The sequence below is a fragment of the Salvelinus alpinus genome, chromosome 5 (assembly GCF_045679555.1).
Source record: "Salvelinus alpinus chromosome 5, SLU_Salpinus.1, whole genome shotgun sequence".
Lineage (NCBI taxonomy): Eukaryota > Metazoa > Chordata > Actinopteri > Salmoniformes > Salmonidae > Salvelinus > Salvelinus alpinus.
The window spans coordinates 18,132,390-18,149,961 of NC_092090.1; the positions used below are offsets into that span (position 1 = coordinate 18,132,390).

At 41.5% G+C, this 17,572-nt stretch overlaps 1 long non-coding RNA gene across 1 annotated transcript; it reads right to left on the bottom strand.

Annotated features, from left to right (window-relative positions):
- Nucleotides 1–4,074: 4,074 nt before the first annotated feature.
- On the bottom strand, nt 4,075–17,438 carry LOC139575192 (uncharacterized). Its single transcript, XR_011674901.1, has 3 exons — nt 17,365–17,438; nt 11,409–11,516; nt 4,075–5,191 (listed from the first exon to the last, which is right to left on the bottom strand). It is a non-coding gene; the product is annotated as an uncharacterized lncRNA (long non-coding RNA).
- Between the last annotated feature and the right edge of the window lie 134 nt (nt 17,439–17,572).

Consider the following 17,572-nt stretch of genomic DNA (forward strand, 5'->3'; position numbering starts at 1 on the left):
GCAAGAAATATATTGAAAACATTCTGGTTGAGCTTAAAACGGATCAAAATGAAAATATAGAATTTACTTATGGTAAAACGATTGTAAATCTCCCCTTTAGACCCACCAAAGCTTCTCTACATATCTAATATATTATTAGTATTATATATATATATAACCGATATGTATCATACTATGTTGATCAAGTGGGTAATGGATTACCGAGTTATCATGGAACTCCGACCATGTATGGTTCGGGGATAGGCGGTATATTTCGTAACCTCTTTAGGATGGTTTTAACGTTTATGAAGAGAGGCCTTAGCATAGCCAAACCTCATTTAAAATCAGCGGCCAAAAATATAGTAAGTGAGGTGGTGGCTAATGCTATGACTAGATGGGCGTCATCAGCTCCTGAGCATCAAGAAGGTTCGGGTCTTATGCTGTTGTCTCGAAGACCAAAAAAGCGACCTCAGGGTATAAGGTGTAGGCCAGCTCTTAAAAAACGGAGGTTAACCGTTAAAAGAAACTCAGTAAGTCACAGACGACGTAAAGTGAGGAGTTCTCGACCAAAAACTACGAAAAGAATACTCAGAAGTATTTTCTAAAAGAACAAGCAACATGGCTTTTTTACACCGCATGTCCTCTGAAGCTAAAGACAGAGCTCGATCTTTTCACGGCACCCTTAACCCAACATTCAACAGAGAGGTCCAGTTATGTGGACCTCTCTGCCATTACAGACAATAGACCTATAGAGTTTTTCGTCCCAGGCCATGGTGACAACTACCTGGACCTCAACAACACTTTATTACATTTACGTTTCAAAGTGACCAAACGAGATGGTACTAATATTGCAAATGATGCCAAAGTGAGTCTCATTAATTACCCCTTGGCCACCATCTTCTCCCAAGTGGATGTGACTTTGGGTGAACTACTTATCAGTCAAAGCAGTGCCACCTATCCTTATAGAGAATGGAATGCTTACTAAATGCCTCCGAAGACACTCTGAAGACACAATTCAGCGCCGGGCTGTTTAGCAAGGATACTGTAGGAGCATCTATGGAAGACATAGACCCCACCACAGGTGAAAACAAAGGACTGGAGGCACGTGCTCGCTACTGTGCAGAATATCGAGAGTTTCATCTGCTTGGGCTTATACAATCTGACATTTTCTTTCACGAACATTTACTCTTAAATTCGGTTGATTTAAGGATAAAATTAAAACTTCTTAGTGCTGCCGTCCCGTTAACGGGATCGATATGACAACAGCCAATGAAAGTGCAGGGCGCCAAATTCAAACAACAGAAATCTCATAATTAAAATTCCTCAAGCATACAAGTAATTCACACCATTTTAAAGATACACTTCTTGTTAATCCCACCACAGTGTCCGATTTAAAAAAAGGCTTTACAGCGAAAGCACCACAAACGATTATGTTAGGTCACCGCCAAATCACAGAAAAACACAGCCATTTTTCCAGCCAAAGACAGGAGTCACAAAAAGCAGAAATAGAGATAAAATGAATCACTAACCTTTGATGATCTTCATCAGATGACCCTCATAGGACTTCATGTTACGCAATACATATATGTTTTGTTCGATAAAGTTCATATTTATATCCAAAAACCTCAGTTTACATTGGCGCCATGTTCAGAAATGCCTCCAAAATATCCAGAGAAATTGCAGAGAGCCACATCAAATAACAGAAATACTCATCATAAACTTTGATGAAAGATACATGTTTTACATAGAATTAAAGATACACTTGTTCTTAATGCAACCGCTGTGTCAGATTTCAAAAAAGCTTTACGGAAAAAGCAAAAACCATGCAATAATCTGAGGTTCGGACGCTCAGAGCCCAATCAAGCCATGCAGGTACCCGCCATATTGTACAGTCAACAGAAGTCAGAAATAACATTATAAATATTCACTTACCTTTGATGATCTTCGTCAGAATGCACTCCCAGGAATCCCAGTTCCACAATAAATGTTTGATTTGTTCCATAAAGTCCATCATTTATGTCCAAATTCCTCCTTGTTGTTCGCACGTTCAGTACTCAATCTAAACTCACGACGTGCGGGCAGGTCCAGGCAAAAGTTCAGACGAAAAGTCATATTACAGTCCCTAGAAACATGTCAAACGAAGTATAGAATCAACACTTTAGGATGTTGGATAAGTACTCCAACCATTGAATGGACCCGCTAGAGTATGACTTGAATTGTCAGTGGTAGTTGTCAGGCGATGGAATAGCTATAGATGCTGGAGGTAAAAAGTGTGTACGATAGGTTTTCATGCATGCCGATGCAATAGTTGAACAACTCCAGGGGTCAATGCCGGCATCTTTGATTACCTCTTCTCTGAATCTGAGGCATCCGTCACGCAGGATAACCACATCATTGTCACAGTATAATTTATGGAAATCAAAGGTATTATGACGTACTGTCTCATACCAAGTCATGAATCTCTCTCGCTCTTTGGGAGACATTTGATCATACCCATACATTTCGGGGGTGGAATAAGTTCCTAAATATGATGTCGATTCTTCTCAGATGTGAAGAAATGAGGAAACCAACCTTTCACACAGTTTTCAAAACCCAAGACCTCTGGCTTTTGAGCCAATCTCATGGGTAAGAAACTTAGAATGTCAATGTATCTCTGGTTGAAGGCGGGGTTACAAAACACAAGATTTTCCTACCTTGCGCTATGACACTGGGTGCGACGCCTTGTTGTATCAAGGGGTTCAAAAGAAGATAGGAATCATATGCTCTAGAATTGTGAGCTATGAAAGTGAAGTTTTTGTACTGGGGTTTTCGGAAATGTTTGAGAAAGTGTAATGCACAATTAGGACCCTCTGCCGACCACTTTTCCCCCTTGAAAGTCATGGTAGATACAAAAATAGCCAAATGAACCCCTGATTCCTGATTAGTCTCAAAGTCATAAAACACATATTTCTCTGAATGTTCATCTTCAGCCAAGGGTTGAATATAGCACTCATGTGCCCCATCTTGAACCAGTTCCGTGTCTCTACTTTTCAAAGCCCCTTTACAGATCAGTGTATCATCCCAGATTGGGGGTTGGGGTTGTCTATTATAAGGTTGTAATTGCAATGGCATTTTGGACATTTCATGTTAATTTCACAACTGCTTGATTTACAAGATTTACAAGCCTTGGGGTGCATGTTTCAATTTTGTGTTTTCGTAGCAGGAGGAGCGACATGTACGATGACAATCCTCACATGGTGTTAAGTGTAAGGGCTGCATCGGACATTTTTCATCCTGACATACTGAACAGTTCTAATGACAAGAGTGCCCCCCCTGTTGGGTGTAGCCTGTATGACATGGACACACGGTGCTCCTAAGAAAGCTCTGATGTTGGTAATACCATAAAAAATTACTATTTTGCACATAAAAGTACAGAATATGAGGATGAGGTTGCGGGTTGTTCTGGAATTTCAAGAGAGCATAATTAGTTCTACTATGGTACAAAACCACAATGTTGATGTTGAGCAAATTTTCTAATTTGACTATGTCAGAGAAAGCCACTGGCTCATGTATAGATAGACCTACAGCCTTTTGGAGGTCACTAGCCTTTTGTAAAGCTTCTAGATCAGTACATCCAGGGTTGAGTAAATGTGATAGGCCTATTGTAAAGCATAATTGATTACCAGGATTGATAACATTTATGAGATAGGCCTGCTTCTTTTTTATGATTTCTGATTGCATGAGACTATCAAGTTTCCTTCTCTGACCCCCTCCGCCTAGGGGTCGGCGGACTATTTGTACAACTAGTTCTAAGGTCCTATCAGCTATGATGGATAAATTAGATTCAACAAGACATTCCAGCAGGGCTATAAATTGTTCAAGATCTGCTTCGCCATTAGGTAAAACAAGAGATACTGTGTTTTGCATACTATCCCCACACATTTCAAGCTGTAAAACATCCCGAGGTTTGGCGAAATCTGTAGCCCTTTCTAAAAGATCTCCTAGAGTATCAAAAATCATCACTTAAAAAACTGCATATTCAAGGCTCTGATTCATACATGTGAAATAAAAAACAGACAAATCTCTGTATTGTTAAATTCATTGCGGTACAAAACACGTACACTTCTATCAAGACCGTTACCCATCTGATTTATTACACAATTTTCTAATTCATCAAAATCACTGTGTTGTTGTTCATTGTCTTCATAGCCTGTCGGGGTTGTAGGTGCCATGTGGATGTGTGTGGGAGGTGGTGTTGAGGGAGGGGAGCTCTCATTAATGTGGGGGACCTGTGATAATGGGTGATCATGTGTATGAGTTATAGGAGGCGGGGGGGTTGTGTGGGGGTTGTTGTTGAAGGAGGGGAGCTCTCATTAATTTGATTAATTAAGGAGATCAGTTCTGGCGGTAGTCTAGAAGTATCCATGTTACATACATCTTTTATCGTTTGTTTGGGCGTTTTTTAATCAGATAGGTGCTTATCAAGCGTGGCATGGTTTTATGCCAGAAGGATAGATCTTGACTGTACTGACGTCTTAGTAAAGCAACCATACGTGTGTGTAGCTGGACCTCTCTGGCTTTTAGAGCCCTGTAAAAGGCTGTGAGAAACCTATCTCGAAGTTTTATTTCAGGATCAGTGTCCTTATTGATGCTATCTTCAATGAGTATTGGTTCTACCTCAGAATTGCATCATCAACGCATCATCCTCATCATAGCTCATCCTCAACATCATTGACCTTAGCATCCTTGACATTAACAGCATTGAATGTATCAACTGGTTTAGATGTTGTCACGGCCGTCGTTAAAGGAAGTCCAAGGTGCAGCGTGGTGAGCGTACATTTCTCTTCTTGTTTAAAATGTCACCAACAAAACAACAAACAAAAAACAGCCGTGAAGCTTACAGGGCTATAGTACCACTAACAAAGATAACTACCCACACTAAAAGGAGGGAAAAAGGGCTACCTAAGTATGATTCCCAATCAGAGACAACGATAGACAGCTGTCCCTGATTGAGAACCATACCCGGCCAAAACATAGAAATAAAGAAACATAGAAAACAAAACATAGAATGCCCACCCCAAATCACACCCTGACCAAACCAAATAGAGACATAAAAAGGTTATCTAAGGTCAGGGTGTGATAGATGTTTTACTCTGTATGTCATCAGCGTCCTCTTCCTCCTCTTCCTCTTGGTGTATTGGGTCTTCTATGTTTGTATAGGCCTGGGAGGAGTCTGAAAGAAGAAGATATACCAAATAGCGTATAAAAAATTAAATATATATTATATTAAATAACCAATAATATTAATAAAATTGTTTTTTAAACAGTACAAAAATATAATAACACAACACCTGACTCCCTGTTTCTGTTTATCACTGTTATTTATTTATTTAAAAATATATATATTTTTACCTTTACGTAACCAGGTAAGCTAGTCGAGAACAAGTTCTCATTTACAACTGCGACCTGGCCAAGATAAAGCAAAGCAGTGCGACACAAACTACAACACAGTTACACATGGAATAAACAAGCGTACAATCAATAACAATAGAAAAAATAAAGTCTATATACAGTGTGTGCAAATGGCGTGAGGAGGTAAGGCAATAAATAGGCCATAGTAGCAAAGTAATTACAATTTTGCAGATTAACACTGGAGTGATAGATGAGCAGATGATGACGATGAGCAGATGATGGTGTGTACGTAGTGATACTGGTGTGCAAAAGAGCAAAAAAGTAAATAAAAACAATATGGGGATGAGGTATGTAGATTGGGTGGGCTATTTACAGATGGACTATGTACAGTGGCACCGATCGGTTAGCTGCTCAGATAACTGATGTTTAAAGTTAGTGAGGGAAATGTAAGTCTCCAGCTTCAGCGATTTTTGCAATTCGTTCCAGTCACTGGCAGCAGAGAACTGGAAGGAAAGGCGGCCAAAGCAGGTGTTGGCTTTGGGGATGACCAGTGAGATATACCTGCAGGAGCGCGTGCTACGGGTGGGTGTTGTTATCGTGACCAGTGAGCTGAGATAAGGCGGAGCTTTACCTAGCATAGACTTATAGATGACCTGGAGCCAGTGGGTTTGGCGATGAATATGTAGCGAGGGCCAGCTGACTAGAGCATACAGGTTGCAGTGGTGGGTGGTATAAGGCGCTTTGGTAACAAAACGGATGGCACTGTGATAGATTACATCCAATTTGCTGAGTAGAGTATTGGAAGCTATTTTGTAGATGACATCGCCGAAGTCGAGGATCGGTAGGATAGTCAGTTTTACTAGGGTAAGTTTGGAGGAGGTTTTGTTGCAAAATAGAAAGCCGATTCTAGGTTTTATTTTGGATTGGAGATGTTTGATATGAGTCTGGAAGGAGAGGTTACAGTCTAGCCAGACACCTAGGTATTTGTAGTTGTCCACGTATTCTAGGTCAGAACCATCCAGAGTAGTGATGCTAGTCGGTCGGGCGGGTGCGGGCAGCGAACGGTTGAAAAGCATGCATTTGGTTTTGCTAGCGTTTAAGAGCAGTTAGAGGCCACGGAAGGAGTGTTGTATGGCATTGAAGCTCGTTTGGAGGTTAGTTAGCCAAAGAAGGGCCAAATGTACACAGAATGGTGTCGTCTGCGTAGAGGTGGATCAGGGAATCACCCGCAGCAAGAGCGACATCGTTGATATACAGTGGGGAGAACAAGTATTTGATACACTGCCGATTTTGCACCTACCTACTGGTTGGTAGGTGATCAAATACTTATGTCATGCAATAAAATGCAAATTAACAAACACAGTGAGATCTGGTCAACAGACTCACTGGATTGCGGGGTTACGGGTATCCATGTGGTGCGTATTCCTACGCCACCCAGAGCAACTCCTACGTTTGTTAGACAATACAAAATCCCGATCGCTGCATACGCAGCGGTACAAGAGATTATCAATTCCTTATTAGCTAAACAGATAACCAGGGAATGTAACAGTACGTACAGCGCTCCCGTGTGGCCCGTTCTAAAACCAACGAGTAAATGGCGTCTTACCGTTGACTATAGACAACTCAACAAACTGGTTCCGTTGTCTTGTTGGCCAATGACACAGCTAGACCAAGAGTTGCCAAAGGTGGCAAACGCCAAGTACTTCTCCACCGTCGACGTGGCTAATGGTTCCTGGACCATGACAGTCGACCCTCGTGACCAACACAAGTTGGCTTTCTCTTTCTCGAACAAGCTCTTCACGTTCAATCGTTGCCCATTCGGGTATGCGAACTCCCCCTCAGAGTTCAACATCTTCCTGCACAAGGCAATGCCAGACGCAGCCTCTAGGGGGACGATAATCTACGTGGACGACGTTCTCATGAGAAGTGAGACTTGGTCACATCACCTCAATGAAATTGACCACGTTCTCACCCAACTCAGGACTGCAGGGTCTAAGTTGGCCATCATGAAAGGACAATGGTGCAGGACCAAGGTAAACTACGTTGGGCTTCTGGTGGGTGCCGAGGGCATCCTGTCACAGTCTAACAGAATCCAAGCTGTCCGCAACATCAAAACACCTACGAACCTTCACGAGGTGCGCATCAATTCATCGGAAACTACGCCGACTTGACAAAACCGTTGACTCGTCTTCTTCAGAAACACACCCCATTCATTTGGGGTGTCACTCACAACGAAGCTGTGGCTTCCTTGAAAAACCAGCTTGGCAAGGCACCCTGCCTGGTATACCCCAACAAAGACAAGACATTCTTCTTGGAAGTCGGTTTCTCAGAGCACTGCCTTAGCGCTGGGTTGTACCAAAAATACGACCAAGACAAACGTGTGGTTGCTTACGCGAGCAAAACACTCAACCCTGCTGAACACAAATACTCAGACTGTGAAAAAGCGCTGCTGTCGACAGTCTGGGCTATCAAACACTTCACCAGTTATGTCGGCGGACAAAAGGTGATCATAGAAACATGTCACCAGCCTGTGACTTTTCTGAAAAGCCAACGAATCCGTGAGGGATAGCGTTTCTTGCCGTTTTGGAAACTAAAGCACATGACTACTTCAAGTGGTAAGGAGGTGAAAAACAAAGAGCTCATCCTAGCTTGTGATGACCTCATCACCAAACACGACATACAGGTGTATTGGAAGAAAGTCACAAAGGACACTCCAAATCACCTGGTCGTGACAAACTTGGCAATGACCATGCCAACAGCATGGCGAAATCCGGTGCAATTCACGGCACCCCTTGGGTGTTTGATGCTCGAGACAAAAAAAACACTGGGGAAGCTATGGTGTCTGCGGTAACGCATAGCCATGTAGCACCACGGAAAACGTCGTCGCACGAACATAATGTGTTGTTAACGCATTCATTCCTGAATGGCGACCTGGTAGCAATGCAACACCAAGATGAGTCCCTCACCACTTTGATGGCATTCCTGTCAGATCCTGTCAACCACCCAGTGTCCGAACTGGCTTTGGCAGGTTCACACGACTTGCGTTCGCTGTACGCAACTTAACAGCACCTCACTCTTGTAGATAACCTACTGGTGTATGTTTCAGAAACCTACACCGCTCGAAGGTGGGTGGTTCCTAAAACACAGAGGGAGATAATGATAGCCCATGCCCACGACGAGCCATGTGGAGGCCATAGGGGGCTCAAGGCTACATGTGAAACATTGCGACAGGTGGCCTACTGGCCTCACATGGAACAAGACGTGGCACAATACATCAGGGGGTGTCTAGTTTGCTGCCAGTTTCAACCCTCCAAGCTACTTCACAGAGCACCCCTGCAACGCAAGGGTGTGTCTTACCCCTGGAGCTCGATCCAGATCGACTGGGTCGGCCCAGTTGCCAGGTCGGCCAGAGGCAACAAGTATCTCCTCACAGTGACTTGCGCATTCACAAAGTGGGTGGAGTGCCTGCCGGCGACCAATGACACAGCGGAAACCACGGCCGTTCTTTTGCTAAACCACGCTAAACCACCTCGTTTCGGCCTGCCAGGAGAAACCGTGGACAGCGACAGAGGAACCCACTTTTCGGCAGCTGTAATGAACGAACTGTGGAGGCTTCTGGGAGTCAAAGCTAAACTCCACATGGCATACCACCCTAGGAGCTCGGGCAGGGTAGAAAGGAGCAACCAAACAATCATCAGAATCTTGAGAAAATATGTGGCAACCAACCACAAAGATTGGCACCTCAAACTCCCATTGGTACTGATGGCGATCAGAGCCACACGCAACAGGTCTACAGGAATAATACCCATCGAGATGATGACGGGCCAGCAAATGACACTTCCACTGCATCTCCTGTACCAACCGGGAGAGGTCGCCGCAGCCACCGCCTACATGGCTCATCAATACGTGACCGACTTGCGGAACTATCTCCAGACTACCTTTGCATATGCTCAAGGACAGTTGGAAAGAAGTGCAGAGGTGACAAGAGGTTGGGGATAAGGTGTGGTACTACAAACCCGCAGGGTTTGGTGTATACACAAAGTTCCTGCCCCACTTGACGGGGCCACACGAGACTGTGGTGAAGCTATCACCTCTAGCTTCCCAGATCAGAATCAGCAAAGGTCGACCAAATGCCACATTAAAGTGGGTCCACCGGAACCAAATCAAGTTGTACACTCCCCCCATGGGAATAGAAGGGGTGCTAGCCAGCACCGAATAGATAAAAACCTAGCAAAGTCAGAGGTACTAAGACAATTCTTAAGTACCCTCAGCTGATCCCTTCCAGGAGATTAGTACGTTGCACCTAACATATTTTATTCTCTTCCCAGCTACCAGATATACATCTGTTGTCACTACTGATATTGTCCTACGCTGTACTGTTTCAAAATAAGAAAACCAGAAAAATAATTGTCAAAACATTTTTGCTTACAAAAACAAATAACTTAAATAATCCATCAATCTCTGATTATGCGTTTCTGTAGGATGGAGTTCCTTTGGCTGATCCTGACACTCTGCGCCCTGGTCAAAACCAACCCAGCAGACGTAATCACGAACGGACCCCCTACGGGAATCGTTCTCCGCAACGGCCCAGGACTCCTCATAACTAACTGCAGAGTACACACGCAGAGGGTGTATGTCCGCCTAGATGCAGAGAATGTGTACCGCCAACACATTGCGGCGCATTTGAGTTGGGCCGGGGCTGACTGGACCAGCCAGGCAATTAAGCACGCCCAGCTAGACACTGCCCATACGTTGGCCCAAATCCAAAAGTTCACAGTAACCCAGTCAGAACTAGCCGAGCCCAGGCGAAAGAAACGATTAGTCGGGGCGCTACTATCGATAGGGGCAGCAGTAGGGTCACTATTTGCACTAGGCACCACTGCCGTCAACGCAGTCAGTCTAGCCACAGTCAAGAGGAATGAGATTACTGAAGAGATGCCACTTATATAGCAGCAGATGAAGGCACAGGCCCTCAGGTTGCAACATGTGGGAAAGTCTCTCCAGGACACTATTCTGGTGGTCAACACACACGCTACTCTCCTGAACAAAACGATCCTGTCTGTAGGAAAGCTAGCAGAGGTCATGAACCATGACTATGCCCATGTCCAATTGGTTCGATTGTTACTGGAGGATTTTCACGAATAATTGGAATAAAAACATAAAAGTATACAAAATGTGTCTACCACACCTTAATCATCTAATTTGGATTATGTTCTATATATGTCCAAGGTCTTGGCTAAATGACTATCATGGCATTGTCTCTAATGTCATATCTAGGGTGATCCTACTTGCTGGTGGGTAGTAACTAATACAACGTCACAACAGTGGGACTCAAAATGGTCAGTGATCTGTTTATTAACTTGGCTTTCAAAGACTTTAGAAAGGCAGGGCAGGATGGATATAGGTCTAAAACAGTTTGGGTCTAGAGTGTCACTCCCTTTGAAGAGGGGGATGACCATGGCAGCTTTCCAATCTTTAGGGATCTCGGACGATACGAAAGAGAGGTTGAACAGACTGGTAATAGGGGTTGCAACAATGGCGGCGGATCATTTTAGAAAGAGAGGGTCCAGATTGTCTAGCCCAGCTGATTTGTACGGGTCCAGGTTTTGCAGCTCTTTCAGAGCATCTGCTATCTGGATTCGGGTGAAGGAGAAGCTGTGGAGGCTCGAGCAAGTAGCTGCGGGGGGTGCGGAGCTGTTGACCGGGGTTGGGGTACCCAGGAGGAAAGCATGGCCAGCCGTAGAGAAATGTTTATTGAAATGTTCGATTATCATGGATTTATCGGTGGTGACCGTGTTACCTAGCCTCAGTGCAGTGGGCAGCTGGGAGGAGGTGCTCTTGTTCTCCATGGACTTTACAGTGTCCCAAAACTTTTTGGAGTTATGCAAATTTCTGTTTGAAAAAGCTAGCCTTTGCTTTCCTGACTGACTGTGTGTATTGGTTCCTGACTTCCCTGAACAGTTGCATATCGCGGGGACTATTTGATGCTATTGCAGTCCGCCACAGGATGTGTTAGGCCTTGGTTTTAGTTAAATTACCTTTGGTTGTTTGATGGCTGTTTTTCTGAGGAATCCTCGATGTGTTTCCTATCCCGATGTCCTCTTGATGTATAGGCTCTGCATGATTCGTATAGGTATTGTTGGAGTCTGAAAAAAAACATTATTTGAAATTGTATTAACATATTCTTTTAACAAAATTATAACTGTGATAAAAACTGATCATACCATATCCATAGAGAGCATGCTATTGAATCCAATCGTTTTCAGACCAGTCGGCCTTCTCTGGCAGAGGTGATGCAGTTCTGTGTATTTTAACTACAGTTCTGTGGAGCCTTGCAGGATATGGTGTAGGCGCAGGAATATTCAACGAATGGCTGGGGCTGCTTGGAGGTGTGTATATGTATGACAAATCTTCGATTCTTGGGGTGTTTTGAGTTTTGTCAAAGCCGGCCGTACAGAACGGTAGAATATCGTCGTTTTCATTACCCTCAAGTCATTAATTTGCAGAGCCCACAATACAATGAGTATTCTTGTATGGGGGCTGTCAGCTATAAACACAAGATTAACTTTATAAAATACTGTACACACTTTGTTTAATGCTTAATGTATAAAGATTATTATGTATTTTATTTTTTTGTCTCACATCTAAAATATCTTGAGAGCGTAGGACTGAGTAAAAATACACCGACGTTTGGTTGTTCCTCAAAATCATCATCTTCTATAATTATAACTTCTGATGGTTGATGATCCAAATCAATTATTGCAGGTAACAGCTGGGTAAATGTAGGGTATCCTATAGACGTTTTAAATAATATTAAAATATATTTATACAAAATATATACATTTTTACTTAAAAATACATACATTTTATATAAAAACAACATAATTTGAATTACCTGAAAATGTAATGTCTTCCAGTTTTAATATATCTGCAAAACCATATATATAATAATTGTTAAATATTTGAAGAAACCACATGAGAGAGAGAAAGAGAGAGCGAGAGATAGAGAGAGAATTTCAAGAAAGCATTTGATTCAATTTGGCACAAAGGTCTTTTTTATAAACTAATAGAAAGTGGTATTGGAGGGAAAACATATGATTTTATTAAATCAATGTACACTAAAAACAAATGTGCGGTTACAATTGGCAACAAGCAAACAGACTTCTTCTCTCAGGGGCGGGGAGTGAAACAGGGCTGCCCAATAAGTCCAACATTATTTAACATCTACATTAATGAATTGGCAAAAACATTAGAAGAATCGGCAGCACCTGGTATCACCCTACACAACACTGAAGTCAAGTGTCTGCTGTACGCAGATGACCTGGTGCTGCTGTCTCCCACTAAAGAGGGGTTACAGCAGCACCTATTTCGTCTTCACAGGCTCTGTCAGACCTGGACTCTGACCGTTAACTTCTACTTGCTACTCATCCCGGATTCGGGAGCACCCTCATCAGTAAAAAAGCTGACTAGCATAGCCTAGCATAGCGCCACAAGTAAATACTAGCATCTAAATATCATGAAATCACAAGTCCAAGACACCAGATGAAAGATACACATCTTGTGAATCCAGCCATCATTTCTGATTTTTAAAATGTTTTACAGGGAAGACACAATATGTATTTCTATTAGCTAACCACGATAGCAAAAGACTCAACTTTTTTTTCTCCACCATTTTCTTACTGCATAGGTAACTATCACAACTTTGACCAAATAAAGATATAAATAGTCACTAACCAAGAAACAACTTCATCAGATGACAGTCTGATAACATATTTATTGTATAGCATATGTTTTGTTCGAAAAATGTGCATATTTCAGGTATAAATCATAGTTTGACATTGCAGCCACCATCACAAAATCTCACCAAAGCGGCTAGAATAACTACAGAGACCAACGTGAAATACCTAAATACTCATCATAAAACATTTATGAAAAATACACAGCGTACAGCAAATGAAATACCGAAAATGGCAATATACTGATATAAACTGATATAACTCGGTTTAAAATAACTACATTATGTCTTTAACACCTATATCAAATAAAATCAGAGCCGGATATATCTAAGGCCTATAACGAGAGCTTTTCAGAATGCCATTGTGAGGTCCTCCATTGCGCCATGACGAACATTGAAAAGAGTGCACGTCCGGTTCCATGAGACTTTATATGGCCTCAGATCTGCCTAGCAACACCATTCCAATTCTCACTACTTGCTGACATCTAGGGGAAGGCGCATGCAGTGCATCTCGCCCCATAGAATACATGATAATTTATAAACTGATCCTGGAACAGAGACCTCGAATTGAGATTTTTCAGTTCCTGACAGGAAGTTTGCTTCAAAATTAGTTCTGTTTTACTCACAGATATAATTCAAACGGTTTTAGAAACTAGAGAGTGTTTTCTATCCAATAGTAATAATAATATGCATATTGTACGAGCAAGAATTGAGTACGAGGCAGTTTAATTTGGGAACGAATTTTTACAAAGTCGAAATGGCGCCCCCATATTGACAAAAGGTTAACCTAAAAAAAACTAATATAATGATATTCCAAAAAAGGTCCTGAAATAAGGGTGACAAATATAAATTATATTTGGACACAGTTCTATTAGAACACACCAAAAACGACACATATCTAGGACTAAATATCAGCAACACAGGTAGCTTTCACATGGCTGTGAATGAGCTGAGAGACAAAGCAAGAAGAGCATTCTATGCCATTAAAAGGAACATCAAAATCGAAATTCCAATTAGAATCTGTCTCAAAATGTTTCAATCAGTTATAGAACCAATTGCTCTATATGGCAGTGAAGTATGGGGTCCACTCTCTAATAATGAATTTACTAAATGGGACAAACATCCAATTGAAATATTGCATGCAGAGTTTTGCAAGACTGTATTGCAAGTACAAAGAAAAACTCAAAATAACGCACGTAGAGCAGAATTGGGCCAATAACCCTCCTCATTCGAATAGAAAAAAGAGCCATCAAATTTTACAACCATCTAAAAACAAGTGACCCCAAAACATTCCATCACACAGCTCTACAATGTCAAGAGATGAAACCAGAGAAGAGTCCCCTCAGCCAGCTGGTTCTGAGGCTCAGTTCACCAACCCAAACCAACCCCATATAGCCTCAGGACAGCCCTCAGAAAATCTGGCCCAACCAAATCATCACAAAACAAAAAGAAAAATATATCACCTATTGGAAAGACACCACAAAAAAATCTAAGTAAACTTCAATGCTATTTGGCTCTAAACAGACAGTACATGGTGGCAGACTATCTGACCACTGTGACTGATAGAAAACTGAGGAAAACATTGACTAGATACAGACTCAGTGAGCACAGTCTGGCTATAGAGACCGGTCGTCACAGATAAACCTGGCTGCCCAGAGAGGACAGGCTGTGTTCACTCTGCTCCAGGGGAGAGGTAGAGACAGAGCTACATTTCCTATTACACTGTGACAAATACTCAGACCTAAGAGAATATTTCTTTCCCAAAATTATAATTCAATACAAAGAATTTGAAACTATAAAAGATGAAGAAAAAATCAAATATTTATTGGGTGAAAAGCCAAAATGTGCAGTTTTGGCAGCCAAATATGTGTCCTCCTGCCACAACCTGAGGGACAGCCAGTGAAAAGTGCGAAGTAATGTTGATAATATTTCCCATCTTGTTTTGTTTTGTCTTTCATACCAGGTCATGTGTCTTCTCAGTCATGTTGAGACTGGTCTACTACCATTGCTTTAATGTATTGTTGTTCTGATTAATATTGTTGTTGTAGTTGTTGTTAATGGTAATCCCATGTCCACTACTACTATTATTATTGCTGTTGGTCCCACCATTTATTTATATATAAATATATATATATATTTTGTATATATATACATATATAATTGATTTTTATTTTTCGATATGTATACTTTGACAATGTAAGTAATAATGAACTTGCCATGTCAATAAAGTCATTTGAATTGAATGGGGTGCAGGTGGTAAATATGATAAAATATATATTTATCTATGCTATTATTATGCTAACATTTTAGCTACATTCAGCAAGCATGGGGCGGCAGGGTAGCCTAGCAAGCAGGGTAGCAAGTTCAAATCCCCGAGCTGACAAGGTACAAATCTGTCGTTCTGCCCGTGAACAAGGCAGTTAACCCACTGTTCCTAGGCCATCATTGAAAATAAGAATTTGTTCCTAACTGACTTGCCTAGTTAAATAAAGGTTAAAAAAAATAAAAAAAAAATCTAAAATGAAAAAGTCATGTAATGTTTGGTTATGTAACTGAACATCCACTAGGTGGTGCCATTGATCCATTAGGTGGTGCCATTGGCCCACTCCTGAGTATGTCTTTGCTATGCGTGTGTTCATAGAACACCTGCAAATTAAAGTTTTAACGGTCACATACACAGTGTTAGTAGATGTTAATTTTATAGCTTATAGTTCCGACAGTGTAGTAATATCTAACAAGTATTATCTACTAATTCCCCAAAACTACCTGCTCACACAAAATCTAACAGGTAATCTAACAATTCCCCACAAACTACATAACACACAAACAAATCTAAAAAGGCTGAATGAGAATATGTACATATAGATATATGGATGATCGGTGGCCGAGCGGCATAGGCATGGTGCAATAGATGGTATAAAATACAGTATATACATGTGATATGCTTAATGTAAGATATGTAACCATTATTAAAGTGGCATTATTTAAAGGGGCATTGTTTAAAGTGACTAGTGACCCATTTATTAAAGTGTCCTGTGATTGGGTCTCAGTGTTGGCAATAGCCTCTCTGAGTTAGTGATTGCTATTTAACCGCCTGATAAATATGTTTTATCCTAAACATTTTGGGGATAAACCCCGACGTAGACCCTAGGTTTTATCCTAAACATTTTGGGGATAAACCCTGACGTAGACCCTAGGTTTTATCCTAAACATTTTGGGGATAAACCCTGACGTAGACCCTAGGTTTTATCCTAAACATTTTGGGGATAAACCCTGACGTAGACCCTAGGTTTTATCCTAAACATTTTGGGGATAAACCCCGACGTAGACCCTAGGTTTTATCCTAAACATTTTGGGGATAAACCCTGACGTAGACCCTAGGTTTTATCCTAAACATTTTGGGGATAAACCCTGACGTAGACCCTAGGTTTTATCCTAAACATTTTGGGGATAAACCCTGACGTAGACCCTAGGTTTTATCCTAAACATTTTGGGGATAAACCCTGACGTAGACCCTAGGTTTTATCCTAAACATTTTGGGGATAAACCCTGACGTAGACCCTAGGTTTTATCCTAAACATTTTGGGGATAAACCCTGACGTAGACCCTAGGTTTTATCCTAAACATTTTGGGGATAAACCCTGACGTAGACCCTAGGTTTTATCCTAAACATTTTGGGGATAAACCCTGACGTAGACCCTAGGTTTTATCCTAAACATTTTGGGGATAAACCCCGACGTAGACCCTAGGTTTTATCCTAAACATTTTGGGGATAAACCCCGACGTAGACCCTAGGTTTTATCCTAAACATTTTGGGGATAAACCCCGACGTAGACCCTAGGTTTTATCCTAAACATTTTGGGGATAAACCCCGACGTAGACCCTAGGTTTTATCCTAAACATTTTGGGGATAAACCCCGACGTAGACCCTAGGTTTTATCCTAAACATTTTGGGGATAAACCCCGACGTAGACCCTAGGTTTTATCCTAAACATTTTGGGGATAAACCCCGACATAGACCCTAGGTTTTATCCAAAACATTTTGGGGATAAACCCCAACGTAGACCCTAGTCCATTCTCGTTTAACAAATAAAAAAAAACATGTATTAATAACCACTCCTCTCATTCAATATATAAATATATATGGTTATATAATACCGAATTAAAAAACATTCCTTTTATAATATACAATATATTCATATTTATAAACAGGCATATTTAGATATAAAAAGCATTCATTATATTGTAATTTAACTCACCGTCAAAATTCTCCATGAGGGGATAAAGGATTCCCTGATTATCTTTTAGCTGTTCGGTCTTCAGAACTAGAAAGCTACTGTGTCCTAAATGAGAAAATGTAAGGACTCTCTGCTTATAGGGGTGCAGGGGACAGGTATCCTCTTTGTTTAAGTGAATGGCCTGATTGATTGATTGCGACAACCACACCATGACACATTCTGAGAACCC